Source organism: Mercurialis annua, linkage group LG6 (assembly GCF_937616625.2).
Source record: "Mercurialis annua linkage group LG6, ddMerAnnu1.2, whole genome shotgun sequence".
NCBI classification, from domain to species: domain Eukaryota; kingdom Viridiplantae; phylum Streptophyta; class Magnoliopsida; order Malpighiales; family Euphorbiaceae; genus Mercurialis; species Mercurialis annua.
The window spans coordinates 11,370,140-11,384,067 of record NC_065575.1 but is presented as its reverse complement, the minus strand read 5'-3'; the positions used below and the strand labels follow the sequence as shown (position 1 = coordinate 11,384,067).

Sequence of the window (13,928 nt, the reverse complement as noted above, 5' to 3'; positions counted from 1 at the left end):
TCGTTTCAAGTCCATTTCTCATGAAAAATAGTCAAAACTGCATAAAATCGAACAAAGAATCCAAATATAGCAATTTCAGAGTATTTAAAACTCATTTAGACAAAAAATTATTTCGGGACAGCAACTACTTTTAAGGGTTTTCATGGCAAAAAAGCCAAAAACACCTAGAAACATGCATTCTAAGGGCTTTAAATCGATTAGTTTACTAGATTTGATCATAAACACAATTAATTACAGCTAATTAATAGGTCTATCATTGAATTTTATGGCAAATTGGCAATTTAATGTTTAAGCTAAATAAGACATAGGGATGACAATGGGGCGGGGTGGGGACGGGGAAGCCATCCCCATCCCCATCCCCGCGTCTATGGAGAATCCCCATCCCCGTCCTCATTTAATTAATGGGGATAAGATCATCCCCGTCCCCATCTCCATGGATTCCCCATCCTCATGGGGATCCCCGTTCCCGGTACAATTAAATATAATTTATAAATAATTTTATTATTTTCATAAGGTATTTGAAAAAAAAAATCATTATAGAAAATACTATTACCTTTTATAATATTATATATTTATAACTAAATAGAAACTAATAAAAAAAATTATGTTAAATTATTTAAAATTATAAATAACATACTAAAACTTATAATATAATATAAATATACATAAATATAAATCGGATCTCTATGGGGACGGGGATGGGGATCCCCATAGAGTGGGGACTATACTCCCCGTCCCCTCCCCATCTCCGTGGTTGGGGAATGATTTTCCCCCATCCCCGTACCCATGGGGGTAATTGGTGGGAATTCCCCACTTCATTAGGGGCGGGTCCCCACGGGGAACGGGGAATCCCCTCCCCATTGCCATCCCTAATAAGACAATTTTATGGCTAAAATTAACACATAAACTAGCATACACCCTAAAATACACAATTACAGCAATTATGATATTCATGGCATGGCAAATCAAAGGAATAAATATAGAGGGTCCTCACAATCACCGGTCTGAGTCCTTGGCTCGTTTACTGCCGAAGTGGATGCAGAATCCAGTTTTGAGTCTGTGCAGGCTTGCGTTTTTAGAGAATCAAAGTAATCTTAAACTACAAAATCATATCTGAATATAATTGAAAGATTTTCTCATCTTTATTTAATTTTTTTTTTAATTATAATTTTTGTTAAATAAAACTCCAAATATATTTATTTTGACTTGATTTAACTTGAAGAATTTGTTGATTGGTAATGCATCATCTGCATATATTTGTTATAACAATTGTTTTCGTGTTCATCTTTATCACAAATGATGTGTAATAATAATACAAATTATATACAAAATAAATGACTATTATACTGAATATATATAAATTATATAGATTATATACAAAATAAATGAATATTATACCGAATATATGCAAGTTTTAAACAGATTATATCTGAAAATAATTAAAATTGATTATGTTAATATATATAAAATATAAACAGATATATATTTTATATACTTTTAGCATTTCATTTTATATTTTACGAATACTCTTGTTTCCTTTTCAGTTTTGTAATGTAAAAATAAGTTATCATCCTTTCACTTTTTGTTTATTCACTTTTAAATCATTAGACATAAAATATACTATATGTATATAGTTTTAAGAAAATATATACAATTATTTGTATTTATATATATTGTATATAAATAGTAGATTTTGTTTTTTGATAATTTGGGGAGGGGGAGCGCTTATGGGAGGAATCAAACCACGACCTAACAGTTTATTGCTCAGCGCTTATACATAAATAAATCGTACATTGTCTATAATTCTGCAATTTACATACAATTTTCTGTATTTGATGAGAAAATATGAAGGGATGTGGATGTGTCTGTTTTTAGAAAAAATTTAGATTTGCAATTTCATAATCATTTTCAACGGTATTGGATTTTTACAATCAACCTAGATCTCTTAGAAAACAATAAAAAATGGTTTAGTTCAAAATTATAATATTCAATTGTCAATATATATATAGAGTTGAATATCTAAAACGTATATTTCTGCAATTTGGAGAAGGCGTTGAAAATTTGATTGCGTCGATGATTTGTGGAAATGAGAGAAATAGTTATGTAAAAAAACTCTAAAGGTGAAGTATTTATGGTATATTTGTAAATATTTTGAGTGTTATTAATATTTATGTAAAAAACTCTAAAGGGAAGTCTCGAATATAGGATATATAGGCGTAATTTAATAATATTTAATTAATAAATTGCTAGAACGATCATCACAATTGGCCCATTAGCTCAGTTGGTTAGAGCGTCGTGCTAATAACGCGAAGGTCGCAGGTTCGAAACCTGCATGGGCCATAATATTTTTCTTTCATTTTTTGTTATCATCCTCATATTTCCCATAGCAATCAAAAAGGACAGTCAAAGCAGAAATGATGCGTTTTAGTGAGTTTTGTGGCTGAGATGTATCCATCCATTTAATCATGTCTTCCATTTTCCAAACATTACACTATGAATCAAATTGATATATATATATAGTATTTACAAGCAAATCTCTATCTATGTTTCTTCCTTTTGTTCTCGAATAAAAGATCAATTCACCTCTTCATTCTGTGGTAAAATTTCAAAATATCATTTTCAGATTCTTTTTTGACAATTAAACCCATAGATTGCCCAAAAATTCTAATTCCACATGTACAACCCCATCAATAGTCGAGGTAATAACTTGATCTTTAGTTGTTTGGCTTTCCCTTGATCAATATGAACCATTCTTTTCCCAGTTCCATCAATTTTTGCAAGTACATAATATGCATAAAATGACAATATAAATTTGTTGTTGTTAAGCATTTGTATGATTACATTTTGAGTTTGTATAGCAAGTGAATGTCTTTCTCTCAAAAAATAATCAATGGATAGGACAATGGCACAAAATCTTTCATGTTAGTTATGATGTCTCTAATCTTGATAGCCTAATTTCCACCAGGTATATCATATCAAATTCTTATGGTTAGTATGTAGCCTTCCATGCTTGCATTAGCTGTACCCCAATGATTTTATATTATAATCTATGATTCAAGGGTATGTTAAAAGTATGAATTTATATTTGGAAAAAGGTTTAATTTGGTTCCTAATGTTTATTCCCAAATATGAGTAAGCCACTCATGATAAATTCATCTTAAATACACCCTCAAAATTTTAAAATAACTCAATAATTTCCCTCTTTCAAACCGTGTTAACCTTCAATTTCAAGAAGAGCATGATCGATTGATCTATTTTAGCTAGAACTTTGAGGGTGTATGTAAGATTGATACGTCACGAGGTGTTTATTGAATTCAAAAGAAGAGATATTAAGGGTGCTTTTACATTAAACTCTATACCAAAATCCATAATTCTAAATTCTAAATTCTAAATCATAACCTTAAATTCTAAATGATAAACCACGAACTCTAAATCATAAACCATAAATATTAAACTATGAATTTTAAATTAAAACCCTGAATCATAAATCCTAATATACTCTAAATCCTATATAGTAATTCATAAATCTCAAATTTTAAACCTAAATCATAATCTCTTAAGCTTAAACATTAAATAATAAACCTAAAACTCTATTTCTAAATATTAAACTCTATCTCTAAATTTCAAATCCTAAATCTTAACCTTAAATCTTAAATTCTAAACCATAAATCAAAATAATAAATAATAAATTATACTGAATATTAAAATCTAAAAATATAAATTAATGTTATCCTATAAAATTTCGCGAATAATAAATTCCATAAAAGTAAATATAATTCTTTAGGTAAAAATATTAATTACTTTTGTGTTAAAAAAATTTATTAAACATTTTAAATTATACTATTTATGATAATTTTAACTTAAAAATCTTATTTTTTTACCTACATTAAATTAAGTAATATAACTCTATTTGTAAAGTTTTTAATCCTATTTTAGAGAAACATGACAATATTACCTCTAATGTTTATCTCATGATAAATATGCCCCTTTATGACATATTTGTCTTAATATACCTTCAAAGTCTTGAAAATAGATCGGTTATGCTCCTACTTGTGAAACGGAGTGTTAGCATCATTTACAAGAGGGGTATGATTGAGTTGTTTTTTTTAAGTTTAAGGGTATATTTGGATAAATTAGTTACGAAGGGCTTGTCCGTACTTTGATAATAAACATTAGGGGTAAAATTGAACTTTTTCTTATAGATGTTCTACGGGGGAAAATAATTTATATAATCATATTCAATAGTTACTACATAACATGTGTAGCATATTTTGACACACTTACTCATGAGAAACCACTAACCAAAGTTTTTGGAAAGCTTACTTTTATGCAATATCAAAGTGTCAAGATCACCAAATGGGTTGCACAATGATTATTTCATGCAAAATGATTTTTATAGTCATCTCATCTAGCTACCATTTTATTTCATTTTTTTCTTCTTCTGTAAACTGCCATCAAGTTTATTCCAACATGGCCATACAGCCAAATCATCAAATTCTTATCTTATCTTCTATTTCCATTAATGTATAAAATCATCTAATTTCTTATCTTATCTTGTATATCCACAAATATAATCAAACCCTACTATTTACTAAGCAAAGAGAGTAACCAATTGCTATCAAGGACCAATTTTAAGCTTAGGAGACAGTTTAGGACCATGTCCCATATTGCACAACTTGAAGGAACAAAAGTGGGCCTGGGTAGGCCAAGATAGTGGGCTTTTGTGCCCTTAATGAAGGACCAATTCGATGGACTAAGACTGGGTTTTACTTAAGAGTAGGTACAGTATCTATAACAAGTTAGGGTTGGGTCAGCATCTTAAGCAGAAACATAGATAAGATCCCATGGTTTCTTATCTTTAATAAATTCAACTTTTGTTTGATTTTTATTTGGATAATTGATTGTGTTGGTTACCATATTTTCCTTTTTCTGCAGTTTGGATATTGAATTTTAAAACATTTCAAATTAGTTATTGTATTTTGTTTTTAGAGATTCCGGCATGTTTTTACATAAAATTCGGCCAATTTATACTTACGTTATAGCCGAATTTCAGTCTAAAATTTTAAATTTGAAAGAATGGTGAAGGTAACATGGTAAAATGTGCGAGTTCTATTTGAGTAGTTATTGTAGAGATGAGAGAACATTTGAATAAAAACAGGTTGCCACGTAAGCCTAAATTGATCAGATTCATTACAAATCTGCCGCAATCACTAAGGATACATTACATTAATCAATTTATAATGTTTTGAAGGTCAATAATCAAACTGCAGATAGAAAAAAGTACGATAGTCTCCAAAATCAATTATTCATTTCTATTGATAAGGTTTCAAGTGAATGTGATAATTGGTAAGAAATGCAATAGAAAGGACTAATGGAAGAAGGGTGGCCATGGAAGGTAACTTTAAAGAATGGATGGTTGATAATAAAAGAAAGCAACCAAACATCAAACATGTATCTATCCAGTGTTATGTACAAATAGGGTAAAGGGGGTGAAGATTTTATCCACAACTTTTCTTTTATTGGCTATTGCCAGTGTAATACATGTGGACACTATTCAATCTGGCTTGTATGTAGGTCCTTCATGGACCTTAAATTTGAGGCATATTGCACACCTGGTTAATTTAATTGTGTTCTTTTTACACCCTTTACTTTTGTGGTTACTAATTTCCCCCATATTCTACAATCTTTTTGCTATTTGAAAAATCTTTTTCCAAAATAATAGTTGTCAAGATCTAAATATTTAATTTGGCCTAATACCTTAAAAAATCCGACCTTAGAGTCCCTTTTCGATCCTACCCTGACGTTGAAAACTTGTCAATTTTATCCTATTTCGCATTTTATCGTTTCAAATGTACCCTAAAATATTAAATTGACATCTTTTTATTTGAAAAAAATTAAAAAAGTTCTCCTTGTATAGCTTACATGTTTAAAATTTATTTAAATTTAATTAAATTAATAAATTTAATTTGATTATTGATAGGAGTAAAATTACTCCTATATTACCGTTGTTTTACGAGTTATTTACGTGTGTTTAGTGATCATTTTTATGCATATTGGGTCTCATTTCTTTGTTGAGCGTTTCAGGTACTACCACGTAGATTTCATGGAGTTTCGAACCTAATCGAAGCAATACGGTGAAGTTTAAGTAAGATCGGAGTTGGATAGGCATTTCGAGTTAGTTTCAGAGCTGTTTCTGAGATTTTGCCTGAGGGAAGATGGAAGGCACGATGGAAGCAACGTGCCTCGCATCGTGCCCCTAGTTTTATTCATGTTTGGTGGAAGGCAAGATGGAAGGTGTTGGTGAAAATACGCAAGCGTACGTATGCCAACTTGTAATACAGACTGCGAAGTCCGGATATCGTACCCACAGAGAAAGCTACTAAGGACAACTAGTTAGGAGACTCGATTTAATAGCCAAAAAGATATTTGAATGTTGTTATTAAACTAAATAAACTGAAATAACAATTATGGATAAAATTAACTAAAGCTGTAATGAAAATAAGGTTTTAACAATGATGGGAAGAACAGGGATTATTAACTTTCATTATGTTGTTTAATCAGATTGGAATATGGATTTGGTTGTTCTACTAAGGTTCAAGCTAATCGTAAGCACCTAAAATTCTCTCTCGAGCAATTGCAGGCAAAAACAGATAACAAACTAGTAACAGGCTAATTACTCACTCTCGCACAATGATTAACCTAAATTACTAATCAATTAATGTTTATGAAGTAAACCCTAAGAACACGTACTCGTCAATTCACTCTCGCGCAATTAACTCATACGTTCTTAATTATGTTGGTCTATCCTAGTTTTACTCTCTCGAGCTAAAACCAAAACACAGGACAATGAATAAATTGGCCAAATAAATTCAAGCGTTAAGAACAATAATTAAAATATAGTAATAACAACAACCCCACAAATCCAGTTCGTTTAAACAGACATAAATCCCATTAATAATCCCTAATGAAAGGTTTAGCTACACATATTCAAAGATAATTCAACAATAAAGTAGTAAGAATTCATGGCTAAATAAGAAACAATAAAATTAATGTCTTAATAGTTATCGTACCTTGATCGACAATAATCCCAAAACAATAATGTAGAAAATCCAGAATACAAGTTAAAACGATGAACGAATATCAAAAACTAAGCTAAACTAATGTAATAACTAATGTCTAATGTGGCGAATTAAGCGAACCCCTCCTTCAATGTTTTAATGCGGTCTTTATATGTCTTTTGGCTCAGAGAATGACTTTAGGTCGAGTTTAAGTGAAAACCCAGAAGTGCCCTCGAGTTTGGTGGTGTTTGGCAATGTTTCGGGGCATTTTTGTCCAAAACAGGTCGCAGGAACCTCAAGTTCACGTTCGTGCACTTTGGTGCACGTTCGTGCACATTTTGTTGATTCTGGGGGTACACGTTCGTGCTCCATGGGTACACGTTCGTGCACCCCAACACTTAAGCCAATTTTTCACTTTTTTCTTCAGTTTCGCCTTCAATTTCCCTTCGGCCAAAGTACACGTTCGTGCACTTTAGGTTACACGTTCGTGCACTTTTTCTGCTGCACAACTGTCAACTTCAAAAGGTCATAACTCGGTGTAGAAACGTCGGAATGAGTCGATTCTTGATTCTATGGAAATCTTAGGATGTCTACTTTATTTCTTGTGAAGAACATAAAGTCAATTGAAGTCTCTAAGTATTCCAAAATCTTCAATCAATGAAGAGGGGTCAATTTCACAAGTAGAAACTTGTGCTCTCGGCGCCTATTTTCATCGGATTTTCGCACAACTTTCCTCAAAGCTTCAATTATGATCCCAATGGCTTCCAAATGGCTTGAATATCATGAAAAACTCCACATTCTGCCTGAAATGCTCAAACACAAAAATGAGTACAAAGAAGCTCAAAACCAACGTCAAAATGCACATATATGACATATAAAACACATATAATATAGGAGTATTTCTACTCCTATCAAATACCCTCACACTTACCTTTTGCTTGTCCTCAAGCAAATACCGAACAATGCCCAAATGCTAATCACACAACCATGTCAGAATATAAGAAATTAAAGCACTTTCACCCCCCCTAAGTAATGAATCAATCAAATTATGCTTTAGAGAAGAACAACGTAAAGAGAAAAACAACAAATAACGATGTCCAATGCTCACACATGAAATAATAACACCGAGAATACTCAAATGTACTCACTCTTGCATAACTCAAAAATCAATTCAATCTCTAGGGCGGTCTAAACAATCTTAAAACAACGATGAACAACAAACTCTGAGCGGAAAAACAACATGCATAGCAACTAAGAAGTATGTGTCTCACAAGGTACTCTCTCACACACAAGTGTTTAAGGGTAATCAATAAAACTCTCATGCGAAAACATGCAATTCTACCATAAGTTTGCCAATAGTCCACAATTCCACTGCTAATTACATCAAATAAAAAGAATCAAAATGGGCTTTTCACAGGTTGTAACGGGGTTTAGGTAAAGGTGTGGTACGGATAAACAAATATGGGTAGTGTGACTTGACAAACTAAACAAATATCAAAAGAAACTAACACTTAAACTCTTAGCTCATAAACACTTTCAATCTCTTTTTCTTTACTTTTCATGCCTCAAGCTTTACACTTTTGTTTTTCATAATTTTTATCTTTTAAGCTCAACTTTTTTTTACCAACAAGTTTTTTTTTTCTCTTTTTCTCGCTTTCTTTTTCTTAACTTCACAAGTCATACTAATCATATAGCACAAGAGATAATCAACTAACAACACGAGCTTTGGATGTTTACCATCCTCACACTAGTTCTTTTAATACTTATTCAATTTGACAAGTCAAATGGGTAGAAAGAGGTAAATGAGAAAAGGAAAATGTGTAAACATAGGTGTAACAAAAAATAAGGTTAAGGCTCAACTTGGGTTATCTAGGGGAAATTGGGTAGGCTATTTAAAGTGGTCTAAGGAAATGGGTAATCTTAGGTGCCATTTATCATTTTCAATTTATTCAACCAATCATGCAATTTTACTATGGACACATGGCTAATTCTAGAGAATTAACATGCATTGACTCACACCACAACAAATGAGACATAAAAATAATATGCTCGATATGGCTCAAAACCTCTCACAAATTGGGGTAATACTCTACGATTTGCTATACATTCTGTTTAAAAGCTCAGAAATTCAGTTTTTAACATTGTTTTTGCCAAGTTCATACGCCCTAAAAAATGAGTTTCAATATAAATTATGCATTTGTGAAGTACAAATTTTCACCTCAGTCCTATTAGATTATGTCGGCTAAAAGACAAAGTTTTTTTGACTGTCATTCTAAACATGTTGTTCAATCACAATGGCACAAATTAACTAATTCATTAAACAGGGGCAACAAAAACAATAAAATTTCAAAATTCTGACTTTGGCAAGAAATACGACATAGGCATGATATAGAGGACAAACCAAACAAGCAAGGCATGACATGCTAAGAAAAAGACATACAAAAACATCTATAAAGAGGTTCGCCACAAATCATCCTACATACCAAACATGAACAAAAAACGAAAACCAAAAACAAAAACTAAGCTAAAAACATAAAACATAATGTTTTTCCCACCCTCACTCTAGTTCATGCATTGTCCCCAATGCAATGAAATAAAAAAATAGCATAATTGAAACATAAAAGTGTAAAGGGTGAAAGGAAAGGTACCCTTGGGTTTGCCTCCCAAGCGCGCTTTAGTTAGAGTCCAAAGCTAGACTCTTCGTGTAAGGTTGTTAATAATACAACCTAACATGAGGAAGCCGTCTTGGTAACATCTTCTCCCTCCTTTCCTTTGATGGTTTCTTCAAATATAGATCAGATAATACAGAATAATCATTGTCCCTGTAATAAAGAACAGGAGGAGTGTTAAGCATATTCATATGTTTGATATTATTTCCATCATACTCGGAATTAAACCATTCTAAGAATGGATCCTTGTAATCAAAGGTTTTGTCGATTTCCTCATAGAGTACTGTAATACCAAATTCCTCCCCACTTTTCTCATTGAAGCTCATGGAAAAAGTAAGTGGGTCAGAAACTGAAGCTTCAAGATTACTACCCTCACACTGTCCTTTCTCGCCCTCTGCATACACCTTTGTGGAATGACATTCCACTAATGCCTTGTCGCTTTCCAACTCAAACTCCATGTCCATGGCTTGTTCTTTTGGAGTAACTTCCATTGTTGTTAGTAATCCATTTTGGTTTTCAACTTGTAAAGCACTAGCAAATTGAGTACATTGTACCTCAAGATTGTGAATAGATTCAGACTGAATCTTGGACATCTTTTGGAACTCAGCATCACTCTTTTCCATCATATCAAGTAGCATATCCATCTTGCGAGAAAGTGACTCTTCTAGAGCTCTTTGATGCTGCTCAGTCTCATATGAATACTGCACCTCATCGCCAAAGTTGAAATTAGAGTCTTGGTCTTGATATGTATGGGAGTTCCCCCCAATTGTTGTTCCAATAAAACTTTTGATGGTTGTCCCACCCCAAATTGTACGTGTTGGAATAGGGATCAATAGCTTGACATTGACTGCCCACAGAGTTGACATCTTCATTTGAAGCTGGAAAAAGTATAGGACATTCGGCCTCAGTGTGATAGAAACTCCCACAAACAACGCAATTCTGATTCCAAGCCATTACACTTCTTTAAATAAGTACACCATAGAAGAAGCACCTGGAGATAAATAAACAAAACCCACGCGTAAAACAAGAAAATAAAGACTAAAACAAGCCAAGCAATCCTAACTCAGTTGTTAAAGATACGCTTTCCCCGGCGCCAAAAACTTGTTGGTGAAAATACGCAAGCGTACGTATGCCAACTTGTAATACAGACTGCGAAGTCCGGATATTGTATCCACAGAGAAAGCTACTAAGGACAACTAGTTAGGAGATTCGATTTAATAGCCAAAAAGATATTTGAATGTTGTTACTAAACTAAATAAACTGAAATAACAATTATGGATAAAATTAACTAAAGCTGTAATGAAAATAAGGTTTTAACAATGATGGGAAGAACAGGGATTATTAACTTTCATTATGCTGTTTAATCAGATTGGAATATGGAGTTGGTTGTTCTACTAAGGTTCAGGCTAATCGTAAGCACCTAAAATTCTCTCTCGAGCAATTGCAGGCAAAAACAGATAACAAACTAGTAACAGGCTAATTACTCACTCTCGCACAATGATTAACCTAAATTACTAATCAATTAATGTTTATGAAGTAAACCCTAAGAACACGTACTCGTCAATTCACTCTCGCGCAATTAACTCATACGTTCTTAATTATGTTGGTCTATCCTAGTTTTACTCTCTCGAGCTAAAACCAAAACACAGGACAATGAATAAATTGGCCAAATAAATTCAAGCGTTAAGAACAATAATTAAAATATAGTAATAACAACAACCCACAAATCCAGTTCGTTTAAACAGACATAAATCCCATTAATAATCCCTAATGAAAGGTTTAGCTACACATATTCAAAGATAATTCAACAATAAAGTAGTAAGAATTCATGGCTGAATAAGAAACTATAAAATTAATGTCTTAATAGTTATCGTACCTTGATCGACAATAATCCCAAAACAACAATGTAGAAAATCCAGAATACAAGCTAAAACGATGAACGAATATCAAAAACTAAGCTAAACTAATGTAATAACTAATGTCTAATGTGGCGAATTAAGCGAACCCCTCCTTCAATGTTTTAATGCGGTCTTTATATGTCTTTTGGCTCAGAGAATGACTTTAGGTCGAGTTTAAGTGAAAACCCAGAAGTGCCCTCGAGTTTGGTGGTGTTTGGCAATGTTTCGGGGCATTTTTGTCCAAAACAGGTCGCAGGAACCTCAAGTTCACGTTCGTGCACTTTGGTGCACGTTCGTGCACATTTTGTTGATTCTGGGGGTACACGTTCGTGCTCCATGGGTACACGTTCGTGCACCCCAACACTTAAGCCAATTTTTCACTTTTTTCTTCAGTTTCGCCTTCAATTTCCCTTCGGCCAAAGTACACGTTCGTGCACTTTAGGTTACACGTTCGTGCACTTTTTCTGCTGCACAACTGTCAACTTCAAAAGGTCATAACTCGGTGTAGAAACGTCGGAATGAGTCGATTCTTGATTCTATGGAAATCTTAGGATGTCTACTTTATTTCTTGTGAAGAACATAAAGTCAATTGAAGTCTCTAAATATTCCAAAATCTTAAATCAATGAAGAGGGGTCAATTTCACAAGTAGAAACTTGTGCTCTCGGCGCCTATTTTCATCGGATTTTCGCACAACTTTCCTCAAAGCTTCAATTATGATCCCAATGGCTTCCAAATGGCTTGAATATCATGAAAAACTCCACATTCTGCCTGAAATACTCAAACACAAAAATGAGTACAAAGAAGCTCAAAACCAACGTCAAAATGCACATATATGACATATAAAACACATATAATATAGGAGTATTTCTACTCCTATCAGAAGGCACGATGGTGGCATCGTGCCTCGCATCGTGCCTCTGTTTGTTTTCTTACTTGAAGAGGAGGCGAGATGGAAGGCACGATGGTAGCATCGTGCCTCGCATCGTGCCTTAGGGAAATTTATGCTGAGATTTTAGGGCACGATGGAATCAACGCGCCTTCCATCGTGCCTAATTGTTGAGTTGTCCAAAATTACGTTTTGACCCCGATCTTTCATTCCGATTCTAAAATTATGAAGGGGCGACTTCGGGACTTCACCAAAATACAAATCTAAGGCTGACAACGGGTATATATAGTGGTGTTTATAACCAAATTAGGGTTCGCTTAGTTGGACTATCATTGTATTAGACTAAAAAACAATAGATTAGCTTTATTTCAGTATTAGTTCATCGTTCTTCGATTTGATTACTTTTTGAGCTGGATTTTATTCTTCGATATTATATTGGGATTTTTATGCGATTAAGGTATGATAATTCAGAGAGATCTTTTTCATTGTTTAACTTATCAATTATGAATTCTATATATTATATTGTTGGTTTATCTTTGATCATGAGTAACTAAACCCATCGTCGGAGATTATTGATTGAATTTATGCTTTGTTAATTAATTGGTTTATTGGGTTTTTATTAAAATTGCGTATTAATTACTGTTCTTAATGCTTAGTTTAATCTGATCACTTAAACTATTGGCTTGTGTTTTTATTGTAACTTGAGAGAGTTGAATTGAAATAGACCGTGTAATCAATAACACAGGAGTTAACAACACGAGAGTGAATTAGCGAATGTGTGTTCTTTAGGTTTGCTTAACAAACATCAATCAAGTAATTATTTAGGTTAATTATAACACGAGAGTGAATAGTTGCCTATTAATTGTTTAATCGACTGTTTTTGCCTGTAGCGGCTTGAGAGAGAGCTATAGGTGCCTTAGATCAGCCTGAACCGCAATTTGATAACGAAATCCATAAACCATGAGATTAATGGCATAAAGTAGATTAATAATCCCTGATCTTTCTCATTATTGTTTAAATCTTATTTAATTTACAGCCTTAATTTACTTTATTCTTTAATTGTTTAATCTAGTTTTTAAATTTACATACTTCAATCCAAATTATCTTTTTAACTATCCGAATCGAGTCTCCTAATTGGTTGTCTTTAGAAGCTTTCTCTGTGGGTACGATATCCGGACTTTACAGTCTATATTACGAGTTGACACTGTACGCTTGCAGTATTTTGCCAACAATTATAGTTTTTAGTTAATTTTTAACAATAAAGAACTTTTTTATACTTTTTTGAATAAAAATGAATTTAATTTTATCTTTAAACATGGTTAATTGAATGATTTCATCATTTAAGTAAAACAATTGATAAAAATTAAAAAATTAGGGTACAATTGAAATGATAAAATACGAAATATGAAAAAATTG

General features: G+C 32.7%; 1 non-coding gene across 1 annotated transcript; it reads left to right on the top strand.

The window, feature by feature from the left end:
• The first annotated feature begins 2,266 nt into the window (after positions 1 to 2,266).
• Positions 2,267 to 2,340, top strand: TRNAI-AAU (transfer RNA isoleucine (anticodon AAU)). Its single transcript has one exon. It is a non-coding gene; the product is annotated as a tRNA-Ile (tRNA).
• The last annotated feature ends 11,588 nt before the right edge of the window (positions 2,341 to 13,928 follow it).